Source organism: Globicephala melas, chromosome 7 (genome assembly GCF_963455315.2).
Source record: "Globicephala melas chromosome 7, mGloMel1.2, whole genome shotgun sequence".
NCBI lineage: Eukaryota > Metazoa > Chordata > Mammalia > Artiodactyla > Delphinidae > Globicephala > Globicephala melas.
Genome location: NC_083320.1, coordinates 92,465,994 through 92,480,241, shown reverse-complemented (window position 1 = coordinate 92,480,241; position 14,248 = coordinate 92,465,994). Strand labels below are relative to the sequence as shown.

Sequence of the window (14,248 nt, the reverse complement as noted above, 5' to 3'; positions counted from 1 at the left end):
TTTTTTTTTTTGTGGTACGCGGGCCTCTCACTGTTGTGGCCTCTCCCGTTGCGGGGCACAGGCTCCGGATGCGCAGGCTCAGCGGTCATGGCTCACGGGCCCAGCCGCTCCACGGCATGTGGGAACCTCCCGGACCCGTGTCCCCTGCATCGGCAGGCAGACTCCCAACCACTGCGCCACCAGGGAAGCCCGGCCCTTTCCAATTTTTAACATGTCAGAATGTGGGCCTCCTGTTTACAGAACATATGAGTCATCAAAAGAATCTGACACCCTGGAGTTTTATGTAAAAAATACTTTCAATATTTAAATATTAGCCACTCTTTGGACCTCCCTGGGGGTCCAGTGGGTAAGACTCCACATTTCCACTGTGGAGGGCATGGGTTCAACCCCTGCTGGGGAAAGTTCTGAATGTGGTGTGGCACGGACAAAAAAATATATATTAGCCACTAATAAAATATGATGTATTGGGGTAGGGAGGAGAAAGGTGGGAAAAACAAAATGTTTTTGTGGGCTGCTTTCAGGCCTGAGGCAGCAGGCTTGGCCTTTTTTCGAGGTTGTCTCCTGAGGTCCTCTCTGGAAGTCTCTGGGTCTCCTCTCCCTGTTTTGTCTGACCTTCCCTATGATGGAGGCTGGAGGTTAAGGGGAAGGCAGTTGCTGTGAACCCCCAAGCTCCAGCCATTGGATACCACAAACTGGGTCTCAGCGTATCAGTCGCCTTCAAATGATTTTCTTCATTAGGAGTCCTCTGTAGACGTGAGGAGGGTGACTGCATGAGGCCGTTTTGGCTTTGAGCTGATTGTAAGTGTAGCCGCAGGAGCCATCTTTCTGATTAGAACTGAGGTTCTGAAGCCAGATGAGTTAATAATGCGGTGATGTGATGGGGAGAAGCAGGGACTCCGGTCTTGTTTATGTTCAGAGAAGTTTTAGGTGCTTTCACTTAAAAAAAAAAAAAAAAAAAGTGATTTCTCAAAACTTTAAATCATTGATTGGTACCTGGAGTAATTAAGCTCATTTTCCCAGAGTATAACCCTTTAGGAAATCCTTTTCCTAACTACCATTCATTACAGTTTGCAAAGGATTTAAAGGGAAGGATTCTGGGCAATGCTGATGATAAAACGGGAGTGGAAAGGGAACGCGGAAGTTATTGGTTGTTATTTTCACAGCTACCCCTTAAGAGCCCAACAAAAATTATACTCAAAGTGGATTTTTTTTCCCCTCCAATTCCACAAAAACGTCAAAATGCAAACCAGCTAGGTTGATGTTATTTAAGAAGCTATTATCCTTAGTGAAATCTAAGCACACCAGAAACGCTATCCAGCTTCTCCGGGAATGGGAGATAAATGGTATTTGGGTAAGGATAACATTTTGCCAAATTTTGTGGTGGTAGCAGACGCCACAGTTATTTGAAGTTGCTTAAAACTTTATTCTCCCTAGCTCTGATTGAGCTAATTAGAACCCACAGGGAATAATGTGGGTAATGGTGGGAACGGGGAAGTAGAAATATGCAATGCAATTAGCTCCTTTTTTTCTGTGTGATGCAACCTGGGACCTCGTGAGCTTGCAAAGACTTGGAACAATAGGATCCATTGATACTGAAGCTGCTAGCGAGTCCATAATTATGATATAATATCTTGCCAGCCTCTTACAGGCACGGAGGTAGAATGGAATATGAGTAAATAAAATCCAGCAATTTGCTCTATCCATAATTCTTTATATCAATAGCATATTTTCTTTGTTTTTTTTTTTGTTTTTTTTGTGGTATGCGGGCCTCTCACTGTTGTGGTCTCTCCCGTTGTGGAGCAACAGGCTCTGGACACGCAGGCTCAGCGGCCATGGCTCACGGGCCCAGCCGCTCTGTGGCATGTGGGATCTTCCTGGACCGGGGCACGAACCCATGTCCCCTGCATTGGCAGGAGGACTGTCAACCACTGCACCACCAGGGAAGCCTGTGTTCTTTTTTTTTTTTTTCCCAAAGAAGATAGAAACTTAGTTGAACATTTTGTATCCCGTCGGAGGACTTCATCTCCATGGGAATAAATTTGGTTTGCAATCAGTTAAATGAGAGGTTTCCTTGGTGTTATTACAAGTTGAAGAAAGCTATTCCACAACACCCTCTTCCTACCCTCAGCAGATGTCCTTGACTTTTCTTGCTACTGTAGTGTAAACTCATGCCAGGAGAAAACTTGAATTTAGTCATTTATACCTTAATTTGTTTGGACTGTACTCAGGCTGGGCCGACCTCGTGGGCAGGGACCTGTGAAGTCTCTTATAGTTGCATTTAAAGCTAGCACGATGCAATATAAAGATGAACAAGGTTTTTGCTAATAATTTAAATTTAGGTTTTTCTTTATTTAGAATGACATTAAATAGCAAATAAAAGAAACCGTGACAGGTTAAGAGAGAGAGTACAGAACAAAGGAAAAAATTTTATATTTTAGTACCTTTAACATCACGTTTTTTCCTGCTTTTTGAACAAGGGGGGTTAATTTGCATTTTGCACTGCGCCGCATAAATTATGTAACTGGTGCTGTACCCAGGCACAGATAAATGTAATTCAGAGATTCAGTCACTCATTCAGCAATTGTTTTCTGAACATGAACTTGGTACACCACAGTGCCAGGTATAGGAGATGTAAAAACAAAACAAAACAAACAAACAGAAAACCCCAAACCAAAATGAAGAGCTGGTTTCTGCCACCCGGGCCTTAGTACCTGCTTTTGAGAGAAATACCTGCAGCCAGGGCTTGTAGATAATTATGGAATCTTGAGGCCCAGATCTGGGGCCAGGAGTGAATTCTGAGATTCTCCTGGTGATGGGAGGAGTCTGGAAAGAATTTGTAGAGGTGTTATTTCAGATTGTATCTGAGTGTTCAAACTTGTAAGATATTTTAGAACCACTCTTTTTTGGTAAGACAAGACCAAATAATTAGAACTAGCGACACAGAGATTGGAGGCTTTCTCATCTTCTACTCCAAGGTCATAAATTATGAGAGAGGCCCTGCAGTTATCTTTAATCAGATCTGAGAGAGTGATTGTATTCTGCTAGTGACTGTCTAAAAGCAGGACTGAAACCTAGGTCACCTGATTTCAAATTATTTTCCACTTCATTCCAATTATCTACTCCATTGTAATCCTTAATTTGACAGCTGTTCTTACTTTCCTGTTACTAATATTAAGAAATTAGGAAGTGATATAGCATTTTTCAGAAGATTTGATTTGATTTTTTCTTCCTATCAAAACTTATGTAAGGGGTCTGCTAAACCAAAAATATTTCCGATGCACTTTAATTATAATTTGTTTTATAAAAACCAAATTCTCCCTAACCACTGTCACCCCGAGGGAGGAAGGTCCGTGTTCTGGAGCCAGCCTTCTGGTGTGGAAGAGCACAGGCTTTGCAGTCAGGAGTGGGAGGAATCTGAGTCTGCCTTTGAAGAGCCATATGCCTTTGGAACTGTGATCAGCCTGCTTGAGCCTCCACTTCCTCATCTGGAGAATGGGCACAGTAATAACTGCTTGGTAGTGATGTTGGAGGGTTTAATGAAATGAGGTGGTAGAGTACCGTACAGACACCGGGTGCTTGGTGAACATTGCTTCCTTCCCTTGAAAGACAAAACATTTCCCCTTCTCCCCAGCTCTTTTAAGGCTTCTGCCTTGTGAAATTGCTCATTTTATATCAATGGCCTATTTTATCTGTGTTTGAACTTGAGAAATTTCTATGACTTTTAACTTTCTGTTAATATATTGGTAAAGAGAGAAAAATGTGACTCTTCAATTTCAATATTTTCCTTCTGTGTTCACTTTCTATCCCAATGGTGAAATCCCAGAATACTAAGAATTTTAGGGGAGGTATCAGAGTCATGGAGTTGAATAATTTTAAAATGATAAGGCACTTTGGGGATAATCATAATATATAGCTGTCATTTAAGAAGGCCTCTGGGCTAGGTTGTATTCTGTGCACTTCACAGGTATTAATTTGGTTAAATCTCACAAAGAGTCTCTGAGGAAGTGTGTTTTTGTTTCCATCTCACAGATAAGGAAACAGAAGCAACGAGTTAAGTAACTCATCCAAGGTCACTTGGGCTGGCCCAGGACCCGTACCCTAACCATTATGCTAAACTACCTTAATTATGAGGCATTCCAGACCCCTGATTTTACAGGTGGTTGAGATCTGCAAAGAATAACTGACTTGCCCAATGTCATCCAGCTGCCTAAATGCAGGGGCAGGCCTGGAACCCCGGGATACTGACCCACCCCCCCGCCCCACCCCACCCAGTGCAAGGTTCTCTCCACTCCCCCCAGAATTACTGGCAGGACGGGCTCACAAGAGGCTCAAACTGGGAACCAGCAAAGCTAGATAATAATATTTCTATTCCTGTGCCTTTCATTAAGGAGGCATGATTTTTGTAATTCTTTCCTTTAACAGTAATTGCTCTGTTTTTGTCTTTCAGGAACCTGGGCAGGAGGAGATAAGCCAATATATCTGCCTGTTGAGCCTACGGTTAAAAATAATTATAGAGAACATGGTGGTGCTTCAGAAACTGGCAGGTGATGTGACGTTTTTCAAATCATACTTTTTTACATTATTCAGTTCTAGTCTGGAGGAATTACCTTCGGGTAGAAAGAAGAAAAGAGTGGGAAAAGAAAAGTCAAACATTCACTTGTTTCTTTTGTGAAAAATACCTGACCATTATTATAAGAAGGTAGATGCAGATAAAATTTGGATATACAGGTTACTTATTACTTACAAGTAACTTATTACAGTAAGTCAAAATTACTTATTTAATATACGTACCCTTTTCCAAAAAGAATTTGGTGTGTACAACAAGATTAGTAAGCCGTTTCTGTGATGCAGCTCTAAGATGAAGGGAAAACAAAGAGGCCAGCTGTAAGGGTCAGTGCTGTCCCTGTGGTTGAACAAAACCTTGTGTTTTGGTGGATCAAGGCCGCCATTCTTGTTCTCCAGAAAGGAAGGAACATAGCAATGGTGTCTACAGGAGCCAAAGTTTGTTTGTTTGTTTATTTATCAGAGTATAGTTGCCTTATACTCTTGTGTTAGTTTCTGCTATGCAGCAAAGCGAATCAGCCACACGTATACATATATCCCCTCTTCCTTGGATTTCCTTCCCATTTAGGTCACCACAGAGCATTGAGTAGAGTTCCATGTGCTATACGGTAGGTTCTCATTGGTTATCTGTTTTATACATAGTTGTGTATATGTCAATCCCAATCTCCCAATTCATCCCACCCCCCTCTTCTCCTCTTGGTATCCATACATTTGTTCTCTACATCTGTGTCTCTATTTCTGTTTTGCAAATAAGTTCATCTGTACCATTTTTCTAGATTCCACATATATGTGATATTATACGATATTTGTTTTTCTCTTTCTGACTTACTTCACTCTGCATGACAGTCTCTAGGTCCATCCATGTCTATGCAAATGGCACAGTTTCGTTTCTTTTTATGGCTGAGAAATATTCCATTGTATATATGTGCTACATCTTCTTTATCCATTCATCTACTGATGGACACTTAGGTTGCTTCCATGTCCTAGCTATTGTAAATAGAGCTGCAATGAACATTGTGGTACATGACTCTTTTTGAATTATGGTTTTCTCAGGGTATATGCCCAGTAGTGGGATTGCTGGATCATATGGTAATTCTATTTGTAGTTTTTTAAGGAACCTCCATACTGTTCTCCATAGTGGCTGTACCAATTTACATTCCCACCAACAGTGTAGGAGTGTTCCCTTTTCTCCACACCCTCAAGCAAAGTTTATTTTAATGAAATTCAAAGAGCAGTTTCTCCTGAAGCGTGTGGTATAGGACATATTAACCAGTAACAGAACAGCCACTGTATTAGTAGACAGGGTTCTCCAGAGAAAGAGAACCAGTAGGAGATCTCTGTGTCTCTGTCTCTGTTTCTATCAAGAAATTTATTGTAAGGGATTGGCTCATGTAATTCTGGAGGCTGACAAATCCCAAGACCTGCAGTCAGCAAGCTGGAGGCCGAGGAGAGCCGGTGATATAGTTCCAGTCTGAGTCTGAAGGCCTGACAACCAGGAGAGCTGATGGTGTAAGTTCTAGTCTAAGCCCCAAATCAGGAGAAGACCTACGTCCCAACTCAGTGTCGGGCAGAGAGAGAATTCTCCATTACTCAGTCTTTTTGTTCTATTCAGGCCTCCAGTCGATTGGGTGACGCTCTCCCACACTGGGGAGGGTGGTCTGCCTTACTCAGTTTCCTGATGTAAATATCAGCCTCATCTGGGGACACCCTCACAGACACACCCAGAAGAATGTTTCACCAAATATCTGGCCACCTTTTGGCCCAGTCAAGTTGACCCCTAAAATCAACCATCACAATCCTCCCCTTTTTCACACATAATCTTCTGCAGTTCTCTAATGCGTGACACAGGTGAGAATCAGGATTTTGTACTAGCATAAATCTATATTACATCAAGAGTTCAAGTTTACAACTGACTTATAATAAACAGTCAATGAGGGAAAACGAGACTGTTTTGGTGAACACAAAAATAGGCAATCAGGTTATGGATGGCAGTTGCAACCTTACATCGGCCTCAGTTCCAAATGTCTGCATTGCGATTTGATCGCATAATATTGAGACAAATTCACAGATAATTAGCTATACTATATGACATTCATTTTTTTTGTAGCTTGCCTTGATATAACGTAATACATTTCCATTAAACTCATTTGGAAGCTGGAAAGAGGAACAGTAGGAAATATTTGTTTGAATGTTAAAGCGGTGATGACATTGGCCCATGTTGACTTAGAAGTGTCAGAGAAGAGCACTCAGGACTGAGAACAAGCTGTAGAGACTCTACGTTATTACTGGTTATGATGCAGCTCTTATGGTTGGGTCTGAATCTGAAGAGCTGAGCCTGGCCGGCCTGGCATTGCAGTGGCCTACATGTGGACTGCTGTCATCCTGTAGTTCCTCTTTTGTGATTTTATATCCACAGGTCTGGGTTTTTTTAGAGTGCAGTGTCAAACTACACACTTTCTGATGTATAACCTATTTACTGCTATTAGTAGCTAATAGTTAAGTACTACCACTTCCGTGTGCTGGGTACATTTTTGAGTGGTGGTGCCTTCCCCCCGCCCCACACACACATTGGGTGGTTTAAACAACGGAAATTTGTCTTCTCACAGTTTTGGAGGCTAGAAGTCTGAGACCACGGTGTTCCTTCCGAGGGCTGTGTGAGGGGACATGTTCCAGCCCTCCCTCTGTGGCTTGTAGATGGCCACTTTCTCCCTGTGTCTTCATGTTGTCTTTCTTCTGTATACGCCTGTGTTCAAATTTCCTCTTCTTATAAGGACACCAGTCATACTGGATTAGGGTCCCACCCCAATAATTCCATTTTAACTGATTACCTCTGTAAAGACCCTGTCTCTAAACAAGGTCACATTCTGAGGTACTGGGGGTTAGGACTTCAACATATGAATTTTGGGGGGAAAAATTCAACCCATACTATACCTGTATATAACTATATACCAAATAGATATAACTATACCTGTGTATACCTGTATATACCTGTATGTACAGGTATAGTCATATATGTGTGTGTGTATACTATTTTTGCAGCTGTTCGAAGTTTGTATATTTTCTGTACTGCAGACTTTACACAAAATTGAAGAAGAATGTTAATATTCAAGTTTTATTATCCTGTGTTTAGAAGTTGTTGTGTTTTGCAGATATTGGTATTAACAGACCAAATATTCCCAACAATAAATATTCCCAATAACAATATTCCCAACGATAACAACAACAAAAAATATATATATACACACATACATACACACAGGTATAGTTACATGCATGTATATATGTATAGTATATACACAATATGTATATATATGTGTTAGTGCATGTGTGTGTGTATATATATATATATATATAAAGGCATACCTCAGAGATATTGTGGGTTTGGTTCCAGACCACCACAATAAAGCAAATATTGCAATAAAGTGAGTCACACCAATTTTTTGATTGTCCAGGGCATGTAAGTTATGTTCAACACTATACTGTAGTCTAAGTGTACAATAGCATTATATCTAAAAAAACTAGGTACACACCATAATTAAACAATACGTTATTGCTAAAAAATGCTAACCATCATCTGAGCCTTCAGTGAGTCATAATCTTTTTGCAATAGTAACATCAAAGATCACTGATCACAGATCATAACAGAAATAATAATCATGAAAAAGTTTGAAATATTGCAAGAATTACCGAAACGTGACACAGGGATGCAAAGTGAGGAAATGCTGTTAGAAAAGTGGTGCTGATAGACTTCTTTGAGGCAGGGTTGCCATAAATCTTCAATCTGTAAAAAATTCAGTACCTGTGAAGTCCAATAAATCGAGGTCTGCCTGTATACACATATATATGTGTAATACATATACGTACACACACACTCATTTAATCCTTACAGGTAGGTACCGTGATTATCACCCTTTTAAATATGAGGAAACTGAGGCACAAAGCTCAGTGCCCCACAACTACCAAGTTCAGGAGCTGAGATTTGAACTCAGCCCCTGGCCCCTGAGACTGTGTGCAGATCACACAACAGGGAGTTTTCCTGGCAGTACAAGGTAACATGATGATGGACTGCAAAGGGTTAACATTAGGGATTTAGGCTCTTAAGTTTTTAAAAACTAGTTTACTGAATTGTGAAAAGATGTAGAAATGATACCTGAAAGGCAATTCTGCAGCCCTCCAGAAGCGGCATTTTGTTTGGAAAACCTCGTGTACTTGAGATGCTTATTTGAAGTCGGTGAAGATTTATCCCAACCAGTAAGTAAGCGTCCTGAGGCATCTGGGCTGGGCTTCTGCTTCCCTCCCCTGGTCTGCCAGTGGCCTGTGTGCTCAGGTTCAGATGGCTGTCTTGCACATGCACAACCCTAAGTACTCCTGACAGTCAGAGCCAGTATGCAGTTATGACTGACCCAAAGTGTGAACATCCCACATGGAGGGACATGGTGAGCGGGGTTATGGGGTGAGATCACCAGCCCCAGGTGTGGGATCATGAACTGAGGCTCGCTCATGGGCTTCCCTCTCCACCTCTTCCATCAGAGGTGGGTGGCTTGTCCCTCAAAAGGCCATCAGGGTGGCATGGCAGAAAGAGCAAACCACTAAGGGATCTGACACTTTGGGCCATCATCTGCTTCCCCGTTGTCTCTCTGACCTAGGACAAACTATGTAACCTCTCTTTTCTTCGGTTTCCTCATGTGCAAAGTGATCCTTGTTGACTAAATCATCTTTCTGTTGATGGGTCTTTGTGGAGGGCCTTCCATGTGGTAGACACCATGGGGCACAGAAGTCTGAAACACAAGGGGTCTGGTGGTTAAGAGCTTGGTCTCTGACAGTTCTCATGAATTCAGATCTCAGCACAGCAGCTGATGAGCTGCTACCTTGGCAAGTTAGTCTGTCTCTCTCTCTCTGTGCCTCAGTTTCCTCATCTGTAAAATGGGAATCATAAAAGTAATGACCATTTACCAAGTCAATGTGTGTAAAGATTTAGAGCTAAGATTGGCACATACACGCTATGTGTTTATTAAATAATAAGCCCTCTCTGGCTTTTTTTTCCCCCCTGTTTTGTATGTTTATCTTTTTTTTTTTTAAAGCCACCTCCGGCTGTCAAGAATTTACCCTGCTGCTGTGTGGTTGGATAAATGTATACCGATAAAATGAGACATCATTGCTAAATCAACACCATCATGCTCTAGGAGAGGGTATGAGTTGGGAGTCTGGAAGAGTCAGGGGGACTAAGAGATTCAGGGGAAAGGGAAAAAGGCACTGGGGCTCACTGTATGCCAGGCACTGTACTAAGGACTTCACATGCATTTCCTCTTAATCTTCAAAATAATCCTGGGCAGTAAATATTGTCTTCCCCGTTGTACAGCTGAGAAAACTGTGGCTTTGGACAGGTCAAGTCTTGTATTAAAATTTGTAAGTGACAAAGCGAGGATTCTTTGGGGGCTGGGAGTCCAGGAGGAGGCCAGGTGGGCCAGATGGAGATGCCCATGTGGTCAGAATAGTGACAGGACTGCAGTGGCCTGGACATGCTCTGGCATTTGAAAGGGTCCTGAGCCGGCTGTTCACGCCGCCCCTTTCAGAGGCCTCCTTGGACTCAGGGGGCCCTTGACAGGTGTCTTGCTGTGGTGCTCCTTTGGATTTTGCTCATTACTGCAGCAATGCTCCAGTGTCAATATTTTACAGTGTGATTGGATTATACTTTGTTCCCAAGGCTTTAAAAGAAGAGCATATTTTTAAAAGATGAATAAATAAATGGTTTAGCTCTCTGTGTTGTTAACCACACTTGCTGCTGTTAGAGTTTTCCTTGAAGAGCAGGAATGATGCTCTATGTTCATGGATTTCTGAAATCAATTATGTTTTTGTTAATTGGATTTTGTTCCCGTTCTTTTGGCTTTCCCCTAACACAGAAAATAAAATCTGGGGGTTAGTCTCCTTCTGATGGATGGCACCCAAGGGCAATACAGGCATTTTTCACTAGTCTACTTTGTTTTTCTGGAATTCTCCGAGTGACCGTTAACACAAGTCTGAGGGACCCAGGGTCAACTTCTGTTTATGTGACAGATTCCTCATGTTGGTTTATTTCACCTCAAAATCAACCCCGTGGAAATGTTTCAGGATGTTGACCTTTAAACACTATGGATAAAATCCTGCTTCTTTCCCATGCTTAACAACAAAAACCACCACTGTGATTGATTATAACAATAGCTGCTATTCACTGAATGTTTAATACATTCCAAGGCACCCTGTTAAGGGCCTTTCATGCATAATCTCATTTACTTCTCTCAGTAACCCTGTGAGCTCTGTAGGGTTTTTATCCTATTTTACAGATGAGGAGACCAAGGCTTAGGGAAGGTAAAGAGTGTGCTTAGGGTCACTTGCCTAGCTAGATATCGGTGACGAGTGAATTCCAACTCCTGCACTGAGTCAGATTCCTCAGTGTTCTTTAATGCAGTTAAATTCAGTTCTAGCAATGAATGGTCTTACCTTCTCCAACAATTCTTGGAACACACTATCGTGTGAAGTTTGAGGTTCACAAAGCAAAGCAGGCAGACCCATCTCAGCTCAGAAACTTTGGAACATTGATTCCCAGAACAAGCAAACCAGGATGCAATGACACACCACACAACCTGACCCGCTAAGGGGCCAGTGAGGCTTGAGGCCTTAAGTTTTACAGCTGGAGGAGTCTCCTGAAACTATGAATTCTGACACACACACACACACACACAAACACACACACACACACACACACACACACACACACACACAGTGCCTTCCTGCTCAGTCACCTTTCCCAGGTGCCTTGTGCCTCCAAGCAGGGCGATGGTCCACAGGTCCTTGTTTGCCTGACTTTCCCCATTTTAGCGCCAAATGTCTATCATCCTGGGAAACCCCCCCTCAATCTTGGGCAAAATGGGACTGATGCTTATCCCCCCTCTAAGGGGGAGTTCAAGATCATCAGCCTGGCTTTTGACCTCTCACTGTCAATCCCATCCGTCTACTGCTCTGCTATGTAGGGGGCTCTGTCGGTGCCCGGCCCGCTGGCTAGAAGCTGCCCTCCAACAGACTCCCTCCTTGGACTAAACTCCAGCCAGGTTTCCCTGAGTCCTCTTCATGAGGCCTCAACCTTGGCCTATAAAGACTTGAACAAACACTACCATAGTTCCTAACAGCTCAATGTCTCTTGCTTCTTTGTGTATCTCAGGCGTCAAGAAGGCTTGCACAACTGGCAGCCCAAAGTGGGTGTTGTCAATGACGTCTTAGAATAGGCAACTGTCCAGTCCTTGCATTACCTACCTTCCCTTAGAAAACAATGGCTATACTTTTGAATAACTCTCAGTCCACTGGAAGCTATATAGTATAAATTATTCCTTGGATGGACAGGATAATGAAGTAGCAAAAGAGCACAGCCTTTGGAGTCCCATTGGCCTCGAATTCCTTGCTCTTAACTTTGAAAAAAATCATGGGCAGGTTTATATCACTTCTCTGGGCCTCCTTTCATCAACTGTAAAACAAGCATATCACATTCTTCAGTGGGTGATTGTGGTCGTGAGCGTTACATGTCATAATAGTCCCTGCCACAGAGTAAGTGCCAGTAAATGGAATCAGTGAAAAACATACACCAACCACACAAAACATAACCATGGATAGAAAGAGTTAAACAAGTGTGGGGTTAGAGGGGAAGAAAGGAAAGGGATGAACTAGAAAATGGAACAAATGGGGTGCCTGGAGCTTTGGGTCAGGGGGTCTGGAAAGACTTCTTGGGTGGCAAAAGGAGAAGGAAAAATGTCTCTTACTTATCGATCTTCTATCTTGTGCACTAGATATTTTGTATGCTGCATTTCATTGACTTCTCAGAACAATGCTGTAAGACATATGTTTATCCCATAATTTACAGGTATTGACGCTTTGCTGTGGTCACAGAGTTTTTAAGAGGCAAAGCTGAGATGGACCTGAGACTGTCTCACTCCAGATCCATGTTTTCCCCACATTGCCAGCCTCCCTGCCTTATCCAGTTACAAGCGTGTGTGCGTGCATTGTATGGGTTCATCAAAGACCTTGAACTTTCTTGGCAGCTGCCAACAGTTGTTCTATCTTCTCTGATTAAAAATGCGTGAGGATGGGTTAAGACACTGGCTTCACCTGGAAAGCCCCTCTAACCTGCTTTGAATATATTGGCTTGTGTAAATACAGGATACCTTGGACTGTAAGGAATAGAAATCCCACTTAAAGTATTTTAAACGATGAGGAAATGTACTATTTCTTGTAACAGAGGACAGAAAGTAGGGCAGGCTCCAGGCACAGTACCTGAATCTTTGGGACTGTGGCTCTATCCCCTGCTTACCCTTATCCATGTATAGGCTCTGTCCTCAGAGTTTCAAGAGGGCTGCCATTAACAGCTGAGACAAGTGACTTCTTTGTGAATGAGAGAAAACTCATTCCCTCAATTATGGACTAAGTATTCCTTCTCTTCAGTCTGATTGGGTGGTTTAGACTGTGGACCCAACCCTGGCCCAATAGCAGTCAACAGTGGGAATACTCTGTACTGACTGCCTAAAGTCAGGGTACCTGAACCAGTCACTGGCAAGAAGGATAGGATGACTGTGATTGGCTGATACATTTCTATAGTCACGACTGGTTCTTAGACTATCTGGGGAGAGAACTGAAATTCTTAATGTTACATCCAGCACAATTTGGACACCACCAATCAGGATGGATGCTCTCTATACACAGCAGTAAGTCTATCTGTTTTGGACTAGCTGATTATCAATCCTAGATACCTGACCACAATGTGGGTTTTCCTAAGGAGGAGGAAAGGAGAATGGATCCTGGGTAGGCAGCCCACAGTGACTGCTTGGTCTGTTATGTGTCTCCCTGAGTGTTAGGCTTAATGGACAGTGAAGGTAGCCCCCCACCCCAGTTTTCTAATCTGACAGCTCAATATCAGTGGCCTCAGCGATGAGGCAATCTTACTTTTAACTTGCTCTGTTAAAATTAGTCTCATTTCAGATGTGAGCATAAATGTGACATGTGACCTGACCTAGCCAAGTCCAACTCCCTCCTGTGAGGGGACCGGATAGCAAGTCAACCCAAGCCGCATCTCTGTTTAGGGCCAGGGCAAAACATAACTCAGCTTACCACACAGACCGAGTGAGTAAACCTAGGCCTTGCCGAAAGGGATCTCCTACCCCCCAAGGAAAAGCTTTAAAAGTCCTGGGGCTTCACTGGCGGTCCAGGGGTTAAGACTCTGCGCTTCCAAGGCAGGGGGTGTGGGTTCAAACCCTGATCAGGGAACTAAGATCCCACATGCTGCACAGCGTGGCTAAAAAATTAAAAAAAGAAAGAAACAACTTAAAAGTCCGTAACAAGGCTTTTCTTCCGTTTACTCAGTCCTTACAAATCCTGACTAATTGGGAGATAGGCAGCTTAAATCAGCTTATAGGTCTGATTACAGAAGATTTTAAGAGATGTGCAGTTATGTCACTTTCAAGTACGGGCAGTAACTCAATTTAGATTATAGAGAGATGTCTTATAAAGCCCCTAATACATATATATATATAGATAGATAAGGATGACTTGTAACGAGCTTATCAATTATTTGTATTTAATTCCTTGCTTTGAACGTGCTTCTGGTGGCTTAACACCTGTGTGTTCTGCCAATTACTTTCACATTTTCCCCCAGAAATCTCGTTTG

General features: G+C 42.6%; 1 protein-coding gene across 2 annotated transcripts in view; it reads left to right on the top strand.

Annotated features, from left to right (window-relative positions):
• Positions 1-14,248, top strand: part of THSD7B (thrombospondin type 1 domain containing 7B) — a 1,218,744-nt gene that overhangs the window by 67,249 nt on the left and 1,137,247 nt on the right. The window contains exon 2 of one of the 2 annotated variants that reach the window (XM_060302483.1): positions 4,448-4,544. The exons of the other annotated variant lie outside the window; for it this stretch is intronic. The gene's annotated coding sequence lies outside the window, so the exon portion shown is untranslated. The remainder of the gene's footprint in view (positions 1-4,447; positions 4,545-14,248) is intronic. 2 annotated transcript variants of the gene reach the window in all.